Here is a 21,000-nt window from a genome sequence, read left to right as displayed (position 1 = left end):
TGAATTTCATATTTTAGGGGGTTACTCAACAACCCTAGGCGCCCAAATTTATTGCTTTTGGAGTGACAAAAAATGTTGCAATATTTTTATCTAGCAGCCGTACCAGGCCGTACCTGTATGGCCCTGTCAGTTGGGCAGCAGCAGCAATTTTGTGAGTCAGTTTGGGGCAGATTGTGAGGTCTTCGTGTGGCATTAATTCAGCATTCATATTCGGCAAAATTGGAGCTATTCCAGGTGCACAAACTGAAGTTTTGATTGCCAAAATATTGCATGTTATGGATTAGAACAGTCAGCACTGTCATTGCATAAATAGTTATTTCCAGTCATTAATAACTGTTGTAAAAGTTTCGTCATTTGCATTCCAAATCTGAACTGGGTTATTGTTCATGTCATAACATTGCATTGTTAAGAGCTTGATGTATTAGAAGTGCATAGTTGTGACAGTCTCTCATTGTAATCAATTCTATTTGCTGTCATAAAATCAGAATTGCATTGGACTTCATATTTGAGTTTCATATTGTCATCTATCTCTTAGATTGGTAGTGTTATAATCTGGAATTGTTGCTCATTCATTATTGGCATCATATATTGAGGTTGCGTTGTACAACAATTAGTAATATTGCAGCCTTATTCGGTTACATGCCAACTGTTTGACAAAATTCCTAAGTCCAGTTTGAGGGTTTCAGTGACCTTTATAGTAAGGGTCATTACAGTGGTATCAGAGCTATAAGTCCTGCCATCCTGTGGAGGTCTTATAGGGAATTTGGAATAGCTGGATAGAAGGGAAAGTGTTTGACGAAATGTCAAAACACTAAAATCAGAACATTTATGTTTGAGCATGGGACAGAGGCTTTATAATTTCCGCAATACCAAAGCAAGACAAGATAGGATTTCAGACCTGCAGAGCAAACAGTCTAGCTCATCTGTACAGGTGGACATAGAATCCAGTCATACAAACACAGGGGAGGTATTCTTTGATCAAGACTACGACTACAATATGGATAGAGGCGGGAATGCCGGTCCAGATCAGCGAGAGGAAAGATTTTTACAGTTATTAGACACCTTGGCACAGGGACAACGATTAGCCGAACAAAGAGCACAGGAACAGAATCAGAGAATGGAGCTTATGATGCAGATGATGGCTCGTCAAATGGGGTTGAACGCTAACATAGGTGGAGGAAATAATCAGAATGGTAACAATCAGAATGGGAATAATCAGGATGGGATACATAATGGAGGCGAACAAATTGGGAACAATTTCGGTCATGCACCTTAGCAAGCTAGGACAGTGAGTTTGAGACCTATGATTCCCACGTTCCTTCCTAAAGCTCCAGAGCAGCCAGTACCAGAACCCCAGATCACTGACATACAGGATCAGCTGAGGAGAGATTGGGAAGCAGGAGGTCCAGATTTTACAGCTGCAATCACCTTTAGAGAGTATATGGATGTGCGGATGAAGCATATGCCCCGTGGACATGACAGGACTCAAAGCTATGAGCTACGAAAGAAAGTAGGGAAACTTCAGTTACCATATTATGATGGCTCGAGGAAGTCTACAGCAAGAGCTTGGGTTCAAAAACTTGACATATACTTTCAATTGAACCCTATGTCTGAGGAAGAATCTATTAAGTATGCAACAATTCACCTGGATGGGTTAGCACACGAGTGGTGGCATCATGGTATGATCACTATGGGTCATGCACACATTACCTCATATGTGGAGTTTACGGAGAGACTGATTGAACGTTTTGATAAGAAGGATCCAGAACTCCATTTCAAGGAGTTAGCTCAGCTTAAACAATGGGGATCATTGGAAACATACATTTCAGAGTTTTAGAAACTTGCAGTGTTAGTAACAGATGTATCTGAACGGAGGCTATTGGTTTTATTTATGGATGGGCTAGTTGATCCGTTGAGAGGGTGGATTAAAGCTCTCAACCTTCCCACTTTGCAGGAAGCCATTAAGAAAGCTCGTGACATGGATTCCTCTTCAGCTTCTAAAAATAAATTCTAGGCAAAGAGTTTCCCTTCAGGAAAAGATAGGGATAGGAAACCCTTTCATAGAGAGGCATAGCTACCTAAGGAGGAAAGTAAGAGGTTGGACAAGGAGACACTTAATGACTTGCATAGGAAGAACCTATGCTTCTATTGCAAAGGCCCGTATGAGTATGGCCATGACTGTCCTATGAGGCCAAAAGGGAAGGCCAATCGAGCAATGTGGGCTTATTACGAAGGCTCAGATTCAGATAGTTCAGAACATCATATTGAGGATCCTGATGAAGTAGAGGGAGAGCAGGAGATAGACAGTGCAGGGTGACAGCAGGGAACAGAGCTACATTTATAGGAAGCACGACTGTCTAGTATCCAGAGAGAGGGATCTTTTAGACTTCGGGGAGTTTTAGCTGGGCAGAAGGTTATTACATTATTGGACACAAGTGCCACACATAATTTCATTGATGCACGATTCGTGGAGAAGCATGGACTCATTACTGAGGAGTTCGTGGGACTAAGAGTCAAGGTAGCTGATGGATACGCTCTTCATTGTGACAAGATGGTACGAGACCTACCTTTGCGCCTAAACAACTATGAGTTTAAGGCGGACTATCATGTGGTCAACATGGGTGACATGGATATAGTACTTGGAATGCAGTGGCTACATTCATTGAAGGTGGTTACCTTGAGACTAGAGGATATGGAGATACAATTCGAAGTGAATGGTAGGACTCATGTGCTTAAGGTTATCCGTAATGGAGACATCGGGACTATCTCATTTAGGCGGCTGGAGAGATTAACTAGGCATAATGATATAGAGTGGGCAGCAGTTTGTACTTTGACACCTACACAGGAGGAGCAACATAAGACAGAATATCATCCTGATATTCAGAAATTGAGGATTAAGTACGAAAAGGTATTCAGTGAGATTCCACCAGGCAGGCCACCAGACAGAGGCATTGAGCATGTTATTGAGCTGGAGGAAGGTGCTAAGCCTATCATGATCACACCATATCAACACCCAAAGCGACTCAAGGATGAGATCGAAAGGACCATCAAGGAGTTACTAGCTATGGGGCATATCCGACCAAGTAAGTCACCTTTTGCATCTTCTGTTGTTTTGGTAAAAAAGAAGGATGGAACTCTTCGGATGTGTGTTGATTACAGGGAATTAAATAAGAGAACCATTAAGAACAGGTATCCCATTCCTCGCATTGATGAGTTGATAGATGAATTGCATGGGGCTTGTTATTTCACGAAAATTGATTTGAGATCAGGATATCACCAGATCAGTGTCCGTGAACAAGATATTGAGAAAACTGCTTTCAGATGTCATTGTGGGCACTTTGAGTTTGTAGTCATGCCTTTCGGCCTGACCAATGCACCTGCCACTTTCCAGTCCACTATGAACAGAGTTTTCCACCATCAGTTGAGGAAATTCGTGTTGGTGTTTTTTGATGACATTTTGATCTATAGCCGATCATGGCAGGAGCATCTAGAGCATTTGGAGACAGTGTTAAGCATTTTACAGAAGGAGTCCTTGTATGCAAAAGAGTCCAAATGTGACTTAGGGATGACCGAGCTGTTATATTTGGGACACATTATTAGTGTTGATGGAGTGCAGATGGATCCTGAAAAGATTCGCGCTATTGTTGATTGGCCTCCACCAAAGAACCTTACACAGTTGAGGGGGTTCCTTGGTTTATGTGGTTTCTATCGCAGGTTTGTCAGTGGCTACTCACGACATACAGCTCCCATGACAGATCTACTGAAAAAAGGGGAATTTGTGTGGACTCAGAAGGCACAGGACTGTTTTATGAGATTTAAGGAGATAATGAATACGTGCCCAGTTCTAGCATTACCTGATTTCATGAAGCCATTTGAGCTTCAATGTGATGCATCTGGAGAGGGAGTAGGTGATGTGCTTATGCAGAATAAGCACCCCATAGCTTATGAGAGCAGGAAGCTCAGAGGCCCCGAGCATTCATTCAGTATATATGATAAGGAGATGTTGGCCATCATGCATGCTTTGGCCAAATTCAGACAATATCTTGTGGGTAGCAAGTTTTGTATTAAAACTGATCATAACAGTTTGAGGCATTTCTTGGGACAGTGGGACCTGAATGATCGCCAGCAAAAGTGGGTAAGTAAGTTGCAGGCATATGATTTTGACATCTCATATGTCAAGGGAACTCAAAATGTTGTTGCAGATGCTCTTTCTCGAAGACCACACCTCACTCTTATGGTTCAGATATCAGAGGATTGGCGACACTTGATTATAGCAGAGTATGCCAGGGATACATGGGCCTCCGATATAGTGGAGGGAACAGTGATTGATACCAGATACACACTTGTAGATGATTTAATCATTTACAAGAACAGGATTTACCTAGTCCTAGGATCGAAGGTTAAGCAACTGATTTTGAGAGCATTTCACGACTCACCGACAGCAGGCCATCCCGGGTACTTCAAGACTTACAGGTCGGTTCGAGAGCGGTTCACTTGGAAGGGTCTGAAAGCTGATGTTTTGCAGTACGTTCGAGAGTGTCTTGTTTGCCAGAAAAACAAACAAGAACACACCTATCCGGCAGGGTTCCTACAGCCACTTTTGATCCCTGACAGGAAGTGGGAGTGCATCTCCATGGACTTTATCACAGGTTTGCCCAAGGTACAAGGATGGGATTGTATTTATGTGGTGGTAGATAGATTAACAAAATATGCTCATTTCTTTCCTATCACCACTACCCACTCAGTAGCTCAGGTGGCAGAGGTTTTCTTTCGGGAGGTTTTCAGATTGCACGGATTGCCTCGAAACATTGTGAGTGACAAGGATAGCCGTTTCATGAGTCATTTTTGGCAGGAGGTATTCTGGTTATGTGGCACGGAGCTTACACCCAGCACTAGCTATCACCCACAAACTGATGGTCAGACGGAGATTGTGAACAAATGGGTGGAAGGGTATTTAAGGAATTATGTGGCAGCTCAGCAGCGAGCTTGGGTCAGATGGATATATCTTTGCGAGTATTGTTACAATACTACATATCACATCACTATACAGATGACACCCTTCATGGCACTTTACGGTTATGAAGCACCTAGTTTCTTGGATTTGTTGTTGGGCGATAGCCGGGTACCCAGTGCAGGAGAATTATTACAGGAGAGTAAGGATATAGTTGCTACTCTCAAAGATAATATTACGAGAGCTCAGAACCAACAGAAGCAGTATGCAGACCAGAAGAGGACTGAGCATAGTTTTGAGGTGGATGATATGGTTTACCTCATGTTGCAGCCATACAGGCAATCTACTCTTAAGAAGAGTGGTGCAGAGAAACTCAAGCCACGCTATTACTGACCATTCAGGGTTATCAAGCGAATTGGTGAGGTGGCTTATGAGTTGGAGCTTCCGGCAGACAGCAGAGTGCACAATGTGTTTCATGTGTCCCACCTCAAGAAGGCGTTGGGTCAGAATGTGGTGCCTTCCGCAGTATTACCTCCTTTAGACGATGAGGGAAAATTGATTTTAGTGCCAGAATCCATCCTAGAGAGCAGAGAAAAGCAGCTTCGTAGAAGAGTGATCAGAGAATACTTGGTTAAGTGGAAAGATCTACCTGTTGAGGATGCTACTTGGGAGGGGGAAGCTATTTTGCAGCACCCGGCGTTGAGATTGCTTGAGGCCAAGCAATTTCAGGAGGGCCGGACTGTAATGTCCCCTCTTTAGTTCAACATGACATTGATCATGGATTTTTCCTATTCTAGACTCTCATAGGCAAATGGTGTGGAGAGAGAGTCAATTCTGCGGATCAGATGGTCATATCTTGCTCTTGAAGAAGTGTTAAGAGGTTATATTTTATTATTATGTGTTATTGGGGCCTACATGTTATAATTTTAAGTTGAGTTGCACTTTTTATTTTATAAAATTACTTTATTATAAAAAGTGCATTATAATGAGATTTTATAAAGGATGTTTCTAGAAGTTCTAGAAAAAGTGCATTATAATGAGATTTTATAAAGGATGTTTCTAGAAGTTCTCGCAACTTCTTAGAAAAGTGAATAAATAGAGGGCTGGGCCTCTCATTTTGGACATGCTTGGATTTGAGATTTCTTCTACTTCTTCCATTGTGGAGCAAATTTGTAGTCTCTTGGGTCTGCAAATTATTATTTGATCTTTGGGAACGAATCACTCCCTTGGATTGGCGACTTTGAGGGTGTGAAATATCACCTGAATTGTTGCATTTGAGGAGTTGGTAATTCAGCCATCTCATTTGGACTTCATTGAGATTCAGTTATAAGGGTTTACTTTGGTTGTAATAAGGGTTTTAGTTGTGCCCTAGCATTTGTGGATTGATTAACAGGGTTTGAAGACATAGTTGTGCATTATTTTCAGACTGCCAATCCAAGGTTTGGACCCACGTTTTTGCTCATAACTCCTAATTGGCTTGACGGATGAATTTCATATTTTAGGGGGTTACTCAGCAACCCTAGGCGCCCAGATTTATTGCTTTTGGAGTGACAAAAAAATGCTGCAATATTTTTATTTAGCAGTCGTACCAGGCCGTACCTGTACGGCCCTGTCAGTTGGGCAGCAGCAACAATTTTGTGAGTCAGTTTGGGGCAGATTGTGAGGTCTTCGTGTGGCATTAATTCAGCATTCATATCCGGCAAAATTGGAGCTATTCCAGGTGCACAAACTGAAGTTTTGATTGCCAAAATATTGCATGTTATGGATTAGAACAGTCAACACTGTCATTGCATAAATAGTTATTTCCAATCATTAATAACTATTGTAAAAGTTTCGTCATTTGCATTCCAAATCTGAACTGGGTTATTGTTCATGTCATAACATTGCATTGTCAAGAGCTTGATGTATTAGAAGTGCATAGTTGTGACAATCTCTCATTGTAATCAGTTCTATTTGCTGTCATAAAATTAGAATTGCATTGGACTTCATATTTGAGTTTCATATTGTCATCTATCTCTTAGATTGGTAATGTTATAATCTGGAATTGTTGCTCATTCATTATTGGCATCATATATTGAGGTTTCGTTGTACAACAATTAGTAATATTGCAGCCTTATTCGGTTACATGCCAACTGTTTGACAAAATTCCTAAGTCCAGTTTGAGGGTTTCAGTGGCCTTTATAGTAAGGGTCATTACAACAGGTGGCATGATTGCCAAAAGGTTGGCATATTTGCATTTTGGAATGGTCCCAAGTGTGAGTTGCTTAACCTCACCAACTAGTTACAGGAATATTGCAAGGATCGGGTAAGTATTTCTCACTATTCAGATAGATTACTTTATTTGCACTGCAAAGATGAATATGTTAAAAAAGACTTTCTTTTTGTTTCTGACTGTTTTTTCAAAGGATATGTTGTTAAATTTCTAGAATGGACTTTAGACTGTAAGGAAGGGATGCTAGATTTCATGGTTTATCATTCAATCCCTCCCTTCATAACTTTTACAAATAGATATTATTAAGAAATTAGGCTCATCCATGGGCGAGTTGAAAGGTATAGATTCTTCCTTTCATTTGAGTAACAATGTAAAATTACTTATCAAAAGCAAAATTAACATTCTGGATTCTATGCAAAGGAAAGTCATTACTAACAGAGCTATCTATAGCCTAAACTTTCATAAGTACGAAGGCAAAATTTCAAAAACAATAAGATTAGATGACAAAAGGAAAATTGTATTCAAAACTCTCTAACTCACTTTGGACCTCAATAGCACATTCCCTATGATGAGAATTAAGAATCTTAAGGAACTTCAAATGGTCTCTTTCAAAAAATATCCCATACATTCTCATGAGGACACTCTGACTCAACCAGAACTAATCCATGTAGAGGGGGCAACTATAAGAGATAAGATGAGGAAGGCATATCCATCATCAAGAGCTAGATTTATCCCCATTTCAGATACAACGAAGGCTCAAAGGAAAGATCCAAAAACCAAACAAGTAAATAAGGCAACAGATAACCATAGTAATGCTAAGGAGAAATATGCAACACCAAATAGTAGCAAAGGAAATACTAAGATATCAGATATAAGAGATGGAAAAGAAATTCATGTGGTTCCAAACATACAGCTCTCAGGTGGAAAGCAAAATCCCAAAGATGTGGAAATGGATAACTCTAACAATATTCAAGAAAAGATCAACACACAGCTACAGGGTGTAATACCTATTAACAGTGAAAACACTAAATCCAAAAAATCAAGTGCCCTAATTATAGAGGAAAATTCTTCAGAGAACATAGAAAAGCAGCATACCAAGAAGCATTTAGGTAGTGCAGATACCAGCATAGAAGAACTAAAAAACTTCCTTTTATTCAAAAGGGAAATGGCAAGAAAAGGGAATGTCAATAATCTAGAAGAGGATTTTAGATCGCCACAACATCTATCAAAAGATAATGGGGAAATAATTAACACTCCCAACAAAGAGGCAGTCATCAGGTTATCTAAATTTTGGTAGACACTAGCACCAAAAACTGGCTCTCCCTCTCCATTGGTTAGCAACCAAAAGGATAAGAGTTGTAAATTGAATAGAGTAGAAAGATTGTTGACATAAGGGTTTCATGAATTTTTACACAGAGATCTAATTTGGGATGAAGAATTGGAGAGTATGAGCCTTACCAAATCTAAAGAATACAATCTAGACTCATTAATTGATGAACTAATCCAAGTTTTTAGTTTTGAGAATATAGACAAAAGTATTGTTACTCAGAAAGAAAACCTAATTTAGAGGGTCCTAAAATTAGGAAGAGACAATGACACATGTGAAGATTTAAAGAGAGATTTGATAAATATAGAAAGTGATGATAAAGACAGGCAAGTTACACATATAACTGCAAATATGCCATTTATAGAGCAAGGTGAGGTCTTTGAGGGGAAGGATATCAAGAAATTACCATGTTCAAAGGACAACACTTCAAATAATAAGTCAGACATAATAAAGCAAATATTACAAGAACTGGAAAGTGAAGATATGGAAGGGAAAGTAGAAAGCAAATTGGATGTCTCCCTAAATATGCAAAAGAGCATTGAATAGCTAGGTATCCAGATGAATCAGGAAAGATTAACTTCCCCAAAGTTCGGCAAAGTGAAAGCTAAAAGAGGAAGAAAATCGCTCAAAGAACTTAGAGAAGTGGATGGTCAAGACAGAGAACAACAAAAGATTGATCGGCTATTTAATAATGGGAAGGGAAAGTGCCTTCCCAAGGGAGCATGAAGATTACTACATGGAATGCTAGGGGCTTAAATGCCCCTATCAGAAAAAGACTACTAAAATAAAAATTTAAAACTATTTGAATCTGAAATTATTTTATTACAGGAAACGAAACTAAATAAGCTAGAAGGAATTAAATTGGGTTAAAAGTTAGGTAACTAGAGTATCATTCTGCAAGAATCGTTAGGTGCATCTGGGGGTTTAGGTTTCATATGGAACCTTAGGAAAGTAACCTTAGACATCTTAAATGTAAACAACAATTGGATCAACGACACGGTCAAAGGCCTGATCTCCAATCTCAAGTTTATCTTAGTGAACATTTATGGCCCAACAAATAACCTTGACAAAAAATTGATTTGGGAAGAAATTAGTACTTTTATTAGCAGTCAAAAGAATAGTCTTATATTATTAGGTGGAGGCTTCAACACTATTCTAAACTTAAATGAAAAAGTAGTGGGTATTCAACATATCACTCAAGTTTCTAAAGATTTTAAAAATTGGTGCAATCTTCATAACCTGATTGATATCCCACTTGATAATGGAAACTTTAAATGGAACAACAAAAGGAAGAACTTAGCTTATATAGCTGAAAAATTAGATAGGTTTTTACTTAAAGGAGATTTGGATGAAAATAACTTAAATATCCATCATCTATTTTGTCGATTGCTGGTTCTAATCACTTCCCAGTCATAATTGAATTTTCTGAGCCATATAAACCTATAAGGAACCCTTTTAAATGTGAAAAAAATGTGGTTTTTAGATGCAAGCTTTCTAGAATGTATTAAAGAATGATGGTCTCAAGGTAATTTTGAAGGTTCCAAGATGTTTATCTTTGTCTCAAAAATGAAAATGCTTAAAGAAAACATTCTCAGATGGAACAAGGAACACTTTAACAATATTTTTAAAGAAAAACTGGACATTGAAGAAAGATAAAACAATTAAATCTAGAAGTAATTAAGAAAGGTATGAATAATGATAGCTATCTTTTAGAAAAAGAATTACTCGATAAATAGGAGGATGTATTATCCAAAGAAGAAATCTTTTGGAGGCAAAAGTCAAGAGAGAGATGGCTAGATGAGGGAGATCAGAACACAAAATTCTTCCACAACTCTACCCTTCATAACAAAGCAAAAAGTAAAATATCTAGAATTAAAACGCATCTGGGTATTGCAACTAAAAATCCAAAATAAATTTCAAAGATTTTTGTGGATCATTTCCAAAAAATATTAAATAACTATTAGGGGTCAAACAAAGTAGCTCAATCCAATATGCTTGAAGTGATCCCCAAATTAGTCTCAACTGAAGATAATAAAGCTCTAACTAAACCTATTACTTTGGAAGAAGTCAAATTGGTGGTATTTAATATGAACCCCGATAAGTCGCCAGGTCTAGATGGATTTCAGGCCTTTTTTTATAAAAAAATGTTGGGACATTATAGGCCCAAACTTGTGGAAAGCAATTGAAGCATTAAGAAATGGTAGGTCGTTGTTATCAAAAATCAATTATTCCTTTCTCACTTTGATCCCAAAAAAGGAGGATCATGAAAGTCCAAGATACTTTAGACCCATCACGTTGTGTAATACAATTTATAAAATCTTATCCAAGATTTTAGCAAAAAAATTGAAGCTTATCCTTCCTAAAATTATATCTAAAGAACAAACAAGTTTTGTTCTTGGTAGATCTATTCTTGATGACATTCTAATTATCCAAGAAACTATTCATTCAGCCTATAAGAACAAAGAGGCAAGTATGTTCATGAAACTACATATCCAAAAAGCCTATGACATGGTTGATTGGTGGTTCCTTTGCAAAACCCTAGAAGCCATTGGTTTCTCTCGTCAATGGATCAACCTTATTTTTAATTGCATATCCACAACAGAAATCTTAGTTCTAATTAATGGGACCCCCGAGGGCTTTTTCGAAACTTCTAGAGGCATTAGATGGGGTGACCCCCTATCTTTGTCTCTTTATATTATTATGGCTGAAGCTTTTGGGAGAACTTTCACTAAGGCTCACAACAACAAGGAAATTAAAGGTATTATTGTCACAAGGAATATCCCTAACATTACTCACCAACAATATGCAGATGACACAATTTTGCTAGGCAAAAGTTTAGTTAAAGAGGTGCAACATATAAAGGTCATCATCAAGCAATACATGAATGCTTTGGGTCAGAAAGTGAATGATTTGAAATTTGAGATTTATTTTATTAACATGGAACCAAAGTTGGAAAAGTAGATTTTCCATATTATGGGATATAAAAAAGGTTTATTTCCATGCAAGTACCTTGGCATCGAGTTAGAGAAAGGTACGAAGTCCAATAAGGCATGACATAGTATTATGGAGAGATTAGAGGCTAGGATTGGCAATTGGAAAGATAAATGGCTCTCAAAAGCTGGTAAGATCATCAAGATAAGCTCGGTTTTATCAGCTATCCTGAATTACCCGCCATCTTGTCTTCCATTACCTAAGTATCTCTGTCAGAAGTTTGAGGGAAAACTTATAAATTTCCTTTGGAATGACTGCGAGGAATCCAAAAAATTGGCTCTCAGTAAATGGAAGAATATATGTAAACCTGAGGATTTTGGAGGATTAGGTATTAAGAATTTATACTGACAAAATGAAGCATTAGGGGCCAAATTAATATTGCATCTTTATATGGAAGATATAACAAGTGGGCCAAGATTATGTATAATACGTATCTTAACATAGAAGAACCTTTATCAATTTTTAGAATGAAGACCCTTCCTAGAGGGTCGGAGAGTTGAAATTTTATGGTTAAGTGTCACCACCTTGTCAACAAATATCTTACTTGGGATGTTGGCAAGGGTGATGAAGCCCTTTTTTGGGAAGATTCATGGGATGGGCATCCCTCAATAGACAACAATAAAATCTCAAGGACCTCAAAGAGAAATTAATCAATCTATGGGGTAGTAAGGTAAGCAACTACAAAACAAAGATTTCTACAAAAGAAAGCACTAGATGGATCCAAAAGCCTTTGAAGGATATTGAAGCAGAACCAACAACAATAGAGGCATATGAAACGATCATACAAAACAAGAAAGTTAAGTAGCTCGAGAGGCATGACAAGCTCATTTGGGTGGCATCGAATGATGGCAAGTATAACATGAAAAATGGATACAAAGATCTTATTCATTCACAATGATGGGATGAAATGGAAATTCCACTTAAACTATGTCGGGATCCCTCTTGTCTATCAAAGGCAAGATTCTTATTATGGTTGGCATTTCAAAACAAGATTTTGACGACGGACAGATTCCATAAATTAGGTTTTGAAGGCCCCTCTAGATGTGTGTTATGCAAACAAAACAACGAGGATACTGATCACATCTTATACAATTATCTCTACTCTCAAGTTTGTTGGAATTGGCTCAGACATATGTTAGGTTGGTCTTCCCTGATGCCTAAATCATTAACTGATCTTCTCAAAGGTTGGCCCACCAATCTTTGTAAAGGCGTCTATAGTAATCTATGGAACATTTGTCCATCCATTCTCGTATGGGAAATTTGGAAAGAAAGCAATAGAAGAATTTTTTGTGATAAGGAGATCTAGCCAGAAGAGATAGTCAATAAAATAGAAGTTAGCATAGTTGAAATAGTAAATTCCCATCTTCGAAACTCCAGGAAAGAAGAAGGATCATTCTCTAGCTAGGATGGATATATTAAAAAGAAATGGCCAAACTTGATTAATCCTCCACGTATTCTATTTCAAGAAGAGCAAGGAGGTAAGGGAAAGTTGTAAATGGACTCCTCCCCTGATGGGTTGGGGAAAGCTTAACTTCAATGGGGTTGCTAGAGGTAACCCAAGGACAACACGTATTGGTTGCATCCTGAGATATCAGATACAAAGACAGGACATATGGAAATTGCAAACTTTTGGAAAATGATGAGCAGAGAAGATAAATCACCCTTGGTGCAATGAACGTTGGAAAGTGGTCTAGCTCATGCAAGAGGACACCCACTTGCAATTCAATGTGTGGATTTAATTTTGGAATGCATAGAGGAAAAAATCAACACCGACCTTAGCAGTAAACAAAGTTTAGATGCTAGCATTATGACGAGATTGAGTAGTCTCTCAATGGCGTTGGATTCCTGTACTCAAAACTTACCAGGTTATGTCATAGAGTTGGATGAAGTTAGAAAGAGACATGATTTATGCAAGCAAAAAATGCAAAGTTTAATCATCATTAAAAATAAGACTTTGGCTCAGGTCATCAAATCATTTAGAGCGTACAAGGCAAACTTGACTCAGCTACTCATAGCACCTATAGATCAAAGAGCAAACTTAGGAAATATCAGTGATCATAGTTAAAAAGTACAAGTGCATATGTCTAAAGTTGTCTTAGGTTTTTATTTATGTATTTTGTAAAAAGGTCAACTTTAGAATTAATTTTGGTTTTGGTCAATGTCTTGACTTTTTCTAACTATAGTTAAGCATTAAAAGTTAGAGTTAGTTAGGAACTATCTTCAGAGTAGTCCAAAACTCTAACTTTTTGAGTAGTTACGAATCTGAAAGGTTAGCTATTCTAGAATAGCTATAAATTCCCGAATCTCAATGTAATAAGGGACTTTTTGCACTGGGAGACAAGGAACACTTATGTTTTGATAACAAGGCAATTTTTGAAAATTGTGTACAATTGTTGTTCTTGTAATCAATCATTTCTTATGTTCTTGGTGCTAAAAAATAAAGAAAGTACATTCTTTCTACATATCTGAAATGTTGAAATATTGATTCTTTCTTTGTAATGGGTGTTTTTCATGTTATTGTGCAAATGCTCATGAATGATTGAATCAACATTGTGTCAGTGATAGCTCTCAAGTGTAGTTCTTGATTGTTTTCATTAACAATTTACATTGATTTTTATGGAAACATTGAAGTCGTGTGGTGCATTTGCTATCAATAGTTTCCTTTTTATATTCTAAGTTGTAATCATTTTTATTGAAAAATCAAAAAAAATTATCTTACGAGGGAGTTGCCCCTTTAAATGCAGAGGAAGGCCGAATATCAAGGGCCTATCCAACTGTTGTGAATGGTTTGCCACATACACTCTATTGGGCCATTTTTACAATGACAAATCTATTTACCAACAAATACAAAAATAATAGTTGAGGGGATAAGAGAAGAGTAACATATCATGGGAAAAGAGTTGTCTAAGTAAATATATTGATGTAATGGCTAGGGAGGATTTTTTTGGCACTAGAGGTTTACGGAAACATGTCTAAGAGAAGGAGATATAAATTTAAAAAATTCCATAACTAAGTCAAAGTGAAGAGGTCTCAAAGTAGGATGTTTCCATACAAGATGCCAATGATAACCCCCTTAGGATGTGGAGGCTATAATTTTTTTAAAACAATGAATTAGTTCTCCAATATCTTTGTTCTTGAACCTACCAATCTTTTTATAGACTTAAGTATCCTAAATTTCATCCTTGTAGGATAGAGAATGAATAAATCTACATATTCAAGGAACAAACAAAACCATGAGATATATGCAAAATATCATAATTCAAACATAAAATCAAATTGAAGATAAAAGAGATTCAAGACACAAGAAAACCCCTTTCGAGTTGAACTCCTATGTTTTCCTATCTTCTCCATAAATTTGACTATGATGTAGCTCTTAGCTTTGGCAAGATGCACCTATTTCTTGAAAACAAAATGACTATGGTAACCAAAATATTAGGAGGATTTGGTTAGCCAAACAAGTGTAAAAATGCTCAATTTATAGAGTTTGAGAGTCAACATGTAGAAATTCAAAGGAAGGTGCACAGTTGTAAATTGTCATAGTTGATTTGTACAACTTGGATAATTTCCATGATTGAACGATCAAATTGGGAAATGTGTCATAAACTGACACAACATGAAAATGTCTAAGGAATGTGCATATAAATATGTAAGCGCAATTAAGGGAAAATAGAAGGGAAGGTGCAAGAATGGTGTAGGGAAAGTTTAAAAGGATGGAAGACAGGAAAAAGAGGTTAAAGCACAATTACGGGAAAGATGGAACGAAAGGTGGAAGAATGGTGGAGGGAAAGTGTAAGAGGATGGAACCAAGAAAATAGGAGGTTGAATAACAAATAGGGGAAATGTGTAAGAGTTGAAATTTTGAATTTTGAAAACTCATAAATCCCTTCAAATTAGTAATTAGAAATTAGGAAATTAGAAAATCCACAAAATTCATGGAAATTGAATTATCAATGAATACAAATTAATTAATTGGGAGAAGTTAATAAAGAGGGTGTGTTGTGATGTGGAGCCTAATTAGGCTCAGAGGTTAATTTTTCCCCACTTTATTCGATGTGATTTCCCCCCGGATTATACTATGGGGGTATGGAGACAACACCCCCAATACAGGTTCAAGGGGAAAAGTGCTCGAAATTTTGATTGACTTTATTATTGTAAAAGGTGCTAGTTGCTATTTTTCTATCGAATGACTTATTCTAGCCCTAAGTTTGTAAGCAACAAGAATCTTGTATAAAATGGCTTAGGGTTAGGGATTTCATAATGTATGATGAGACTGTAGCTTCTTCAAATGGTATTGAGGTGTAGGGGATTGCAGATTGTAATCGGGTTGTAATCACTAGATAATAAGAATATTGGACTCTCTATTAGGTATATGTAGCCAAGGGATTGGGTGAACCACGTTAAATCTTTGTGTGTTGTGTTCTCTTTTCTGTGATTTATTATTTTATGATATTGGTTATATTTGCATGTAATTGATATTTTTGTCTCATTTATCCTAATAGGGGGGAATTAAAAAGATGAAAGGAATTAAATTATTAGATAAATGGGAGCAAAGAATGGGTTATTAACTTCTATAAGGAAAATTAGTAAAATGATTTGCCAAATGATAAAATAAATGCAGGGATAACCCTGTTCGAAGGATCATGATGAAAATGAAAATCAATTGGAATGATGTCAAAAATGTCAAAGTCATGATAGTTTGATTTGATACACAAATTAATGACATGTCAAGTTGACTAGACAAGGAAAACAAAACATGCCACTAATAGGCTCTATTAATACCATAAGATTTATCAAAATTTATTGATAGGGTTGGTCAGAATTACATTGATAAAATCTCTCAATGCTATTAAATCAATTTCATAAGAACATAATCAGACATTGAGGGACTTAAAAATGTTAATGATTGAGTTGATGACAATTGATGATGGGGTAGGTTGACTAGTCATTGAGGGATACAATGATGCCAAGTGACCAATTGATGGTGATAGGTTAAATTGATTTGATGATGACTTATGACAAATTAGTTTGACAAAGCACTTAGGGACTTAATAATGGATTAGGGTTGATTTACAGATGATTAATTAGGTTGACTTGATGTGGTTTTATCAAGGTTTGATAATGTTTGACTAGGCACACAGGGACTTGATAATGCCCAAAGTTGGTTAAGAATGACTAAAATTGGTTTTGATATATTTTGGCCTAATACAATTTATTTTTAAAAAAATTCAGTTGACTTGGGGTTGCTTGCAAGTGATTTTGATGATACTGAAGTAGTTTTGAATCAATTTTAAAAAGTTTTAGGTTGATTTTGAATCGGTTATGAAATGATATGCATTTGATTCAAAAGAGGTGAAAATGATGAAAAGGGTGTCTCAAAAGAGGTTTTTGAATGTTTCAAAATAGGTTTGAATGATGATCAAGTTGGCCAAAATGATCGATATTAGTAAATGAGCAAAGAGGAAAAGTTAGTGCATGTAGTGATGAAAGAGTAGACACAAATCATTTTTAGCATCTACAATCCCAAGCTACATTTATGATGCTCTTCCATACTCTCTTATTAGCCAAATTATCAACAATCTCCCCCTTTGACATTGATAGCAACGTATGAGAAATTTGGTCAAGTTCCAAAATGCAAAATTTCAAAATTGTGAAGTTCTTCACATGACCATACAAAATTTTCAAAATTTGGATAATTTTTTATTACATAAAATTTAGATACTTATATCTCCTCATTACAATATGTATACTACTCCCCCTTTGACACCAATGACAAAAGTGAGTCAAAAACTATATATACGAAATAAATCCTTAAAAAGGTCCTCTATTTCATCAATAATAATATGAGTATTGTTAATGTTCATTGTATTAGTAGTTGTAGACACTTAAAATTGTCCTAAACACTATATTAATTCATTAATATTTCCCTTGACATTATAATTGATTATTTATTAATTAATTGTATTTGTAATGTTCTTTTTTAATAAAGAGGGGTAAACGCTTTGACCCGGAGCTATGAACCAGTGAGGCCACAAACGGGGGACCTCATCCCCATTAGATTTGAACCTTGATGGCAAGGATAACAACTCAACAACTTAACCATCAGAACATGCCACTATTGGCAATTGTATTTGTAATGTTCCTCTACTTATTAAATTAAATTTATTTAATTAAATAGGTTCACTTCCCTAATGTATTTAAATTTAATTTAAATGCATCCCCTCTAATGTGTTAAATTTATTTAATGCATAGTGCTCTGTAAAATCCCCTTTTAAATAAATTCCAATTTATTTAAATCCCTCCACTTTATTAAATTCTATAATCTTTTGATTAAGTTAAATCCTTCTTAAATTAATCTTGATCCCACCTAAAACCTAGTCTACCACCCATCACTCTCATCCTTCTAAGCCTACCCATTAATTAATCTCACTTAATTAATCCTAAACACCTTTCTAAACACATCTTAGTCCCTAAGTATTTGCTCACACATGTGTGAGCAACTTAAGATCCAAGAAAGCCTCCCTTTTATTATTTTATCCAAAAAGTCTTACACTCTTATACAATTGTCCCCCTTTCCTTTCTCCAAGGTTGCTCACACATGTGTGAGCAAACCTTGAGCCATCCCTTTCACCAAAAAGGCTTATGTTGACCTTTGCATGGTTGGTCTCCTTAGCCCACATGTCTCCCTTGTGTCACCTATGTGGATGTCACATAGATGCCACCTCCCCAAGGCCTCTCTCAAACCTATAAATAAAGCCCTTGTCTCAAGCATTTATCATCTCTCTCATTTGCATTATTATCATGCTAGTATAGTGTTAAAGTTTTTAGAGATTTTTATGCTTGGAGTGAATCTCTGGTAGTTGTTTGCATTGTTAAGTTTTATAGATTTTTCATAGTTTCATGGTAGCATAACATTGTTATATCTCTTTCTTCATCGGATCTCATTTCTATTCACATCCATGGAATCCTTTGAGGATGGCTTACTCATAGCCATTGCTTGAAGGCATTTCACATACATTTCAGTATAGATTCACATTTGCATATTTACATTCATTTGATTCAGTTTGAAGGGATTCATTCAATAGTTGTGTTTGGGAGAGCATATTCACATCCCATAATCTAGAACACACCAACAAGGCCTCTTATGGCCACCCTTGTTGAGTTGTTTTGAGCTTGCATGAGGACTCTATATTTTGGTTGCATAGTTTTAAAACTCAAGTAGAATTAGTAGTTTTCTAATCATATTTGAATCTTTGATATGCACATGCTACTATTATTTGTTTGTTTACACGTGCTCTCGACAGGTTAGATTTTTTTGCATACATTTTTGCACGCACGGTGGGACTCACGTCCCTCCAAACATTCAAATTTTAAGCTAAAAATTGTCACTTTTTTTGAAAAAATCACGAATTTTGATTTATGTTCATGCGCAATGTCATATGTACAAATGAACTGTCATCTCCATTGTTTAGCATCTCCACTATGTAAAGTGTCGTCTCTACCATGCAAACTAGCATCTCCACCTCTAAATTGGCGTTTCTGCCTCTAAATTAGTGTCTCTACCATTGAACTAGCATCTCCGCCTTTGACCTGGCATCTCTACAATAGTTTGCCATCTGCAATTTCTCAGTAACTCCTAGTTTTGTCGTCTACAATTTTTCTGGCAGCTACAAGTTTTGTCATATGTGTTGTTTTGGCATTTGTGATTTATCGACAGCTCCTAGTTTCATCATCTATAATGTTTTTGGAAGCTAAAAGTTCTATCGTCTATGTGGCTTGGCATCTTTGCTTTGCTACTGTCGTTTGTGATATGAAAGTGTAAGTATTAGGTATATCATACTTGGTTTTTGTTCTGTCGTCTCTGATGTTTAGTTGGTTGCACCTGCATTCTATCCTCTTAGCTTTCTCATTTAAAAAAAAGTATAAAATGAAAATTGACTTTTAGTGGTTTTGTAGGATATGGGTCATTCTAAGTAGATTTACGTATATAAAAAATTGCAAAAAAAAAGTTAAAATACCTTTTTCCATAGTTAAGCTTTCATTTTTGGGGATTTTGTTGAAGCTAATCAAGTTGTTTACTGCAACATTGCAGATGGGAGCTTTCTAGAAACGCCTAACCATGTTTTCTTACAGGTTTCCTTAATATTTTATTGCTCTTAGGAATGAACTTGAATGCTTAATCATTTGTCTTTGAATGAATGTGACAATTAAATTAAAAAATGAAACACACTCTTGAATGGTTAAACTTAAAACAAAAAAATCCAATCTTGAATTATGCATAATCAATTAAACAGAACCTTTCACTTGGATGACTATTGTTAAAACACAATCTTGAATGCCAAAGGAAAGTCACAAAGATTTTTCTTGGAATGGATGCTTAGAAGTCAAATACACTCTTGAATTCATAAAGGTCAAAGAACAATGTTATGATACACATTTCAATTTGGGTTAAAAATGGATCTCATCAAGTCTTGAATGCTTAAGGTTCAAAGATCACTGCACTAAACATTTGGATTTGGTGCTTAAAGTGAACACTCAATCTTGAATGCAATAAAGAGAACTTGTTCTATCTCTATCGATTTTCTTATGTCGATGATGATCAATTTATTTTTGTTAACGAATCCTTGATTTATTATGTTGATGACATTGTCAAGTTGGATAGAACATTGTATGCTATAAACACAAGTGTCTTCAAAAATAGATTACAAAACCTAAAGCTTCAATTGGGAAAGAATAGGTGTCTTTCAAACCCAAGACCACTTACGTATTCACTCCTCTCGTGCCTTTAGGTGATCTTGAGTGCACAAGAAATAAGTGGCCTTTTTTACACTTTTTTGTAGGAGGCCTACTTGGGGATTTTATCACCCATTGGAATGACCTCAACTCTAGCGTTCCGATGAAGTATAAATATCAAAAGGTGAATCGAAAGACACCTCTCTTGGAAGCATAATCTTGTCACTCTTGGTTAAGCCCCAAAGAACTTTATACCTTTGGAGAGTGAAGGTGGAGATTTGTTTTACCATCTCCTCTTGGCCATGTGGCATTAGTTTCTTTCATCTATAGATATGGGTCTCACATATCTTGCGTATATCGAGGACAATCCTAGTTGATCTTGTATATCCTAGTCAAAACCTTATAGGATTGTTGGTGTGTTCGATGTGCTAAGTGTTTAAAACCTCCCCATTTTGAAGGGGACACACCATCTAACATTTTCTTGTATATATATTTCATTGTAAACTTTGCATGTTATGTTTTAGAAAAATCCAAAAACATCATAAATTTCAAAATCCGAAAACATTTCAAAAACAAAAATAAACAAAAGAAGCTCTGGTTTTCCACATCACTTCTTATATTCATCCATTTCATTACACTCTTCAAAATCTCAACCATCCTAATCATTACCTCATATTCTTAATCATTCAATCAAATCTCTAATCTTCATCTTAGTCATGGTTCATAATCCACATCAAGATCCAATTTCCTTATCCAATCTCATAATTTGTCCTTAATCCAATCTTTCAA

Source organism: Cupressus sempervirens, chromosome 8 (genome assembly GCF_028749045.1).
Source record: "Cupressus sempervirens isolate cs-2001-9-10 chromosome 8, ASM2874904v1, whole genome shotgun sequence".
Taxonomy (NCBI): domain Eukaryota; kingdom Viridiplantae; phylum Streptophyta; class Pinopsida; order Cupressales; family Cupressaceae; genus Cupressus; species Cupressus sempervirens.
This window is presented reverse-complemented; position numbering follows the sequence as displayed.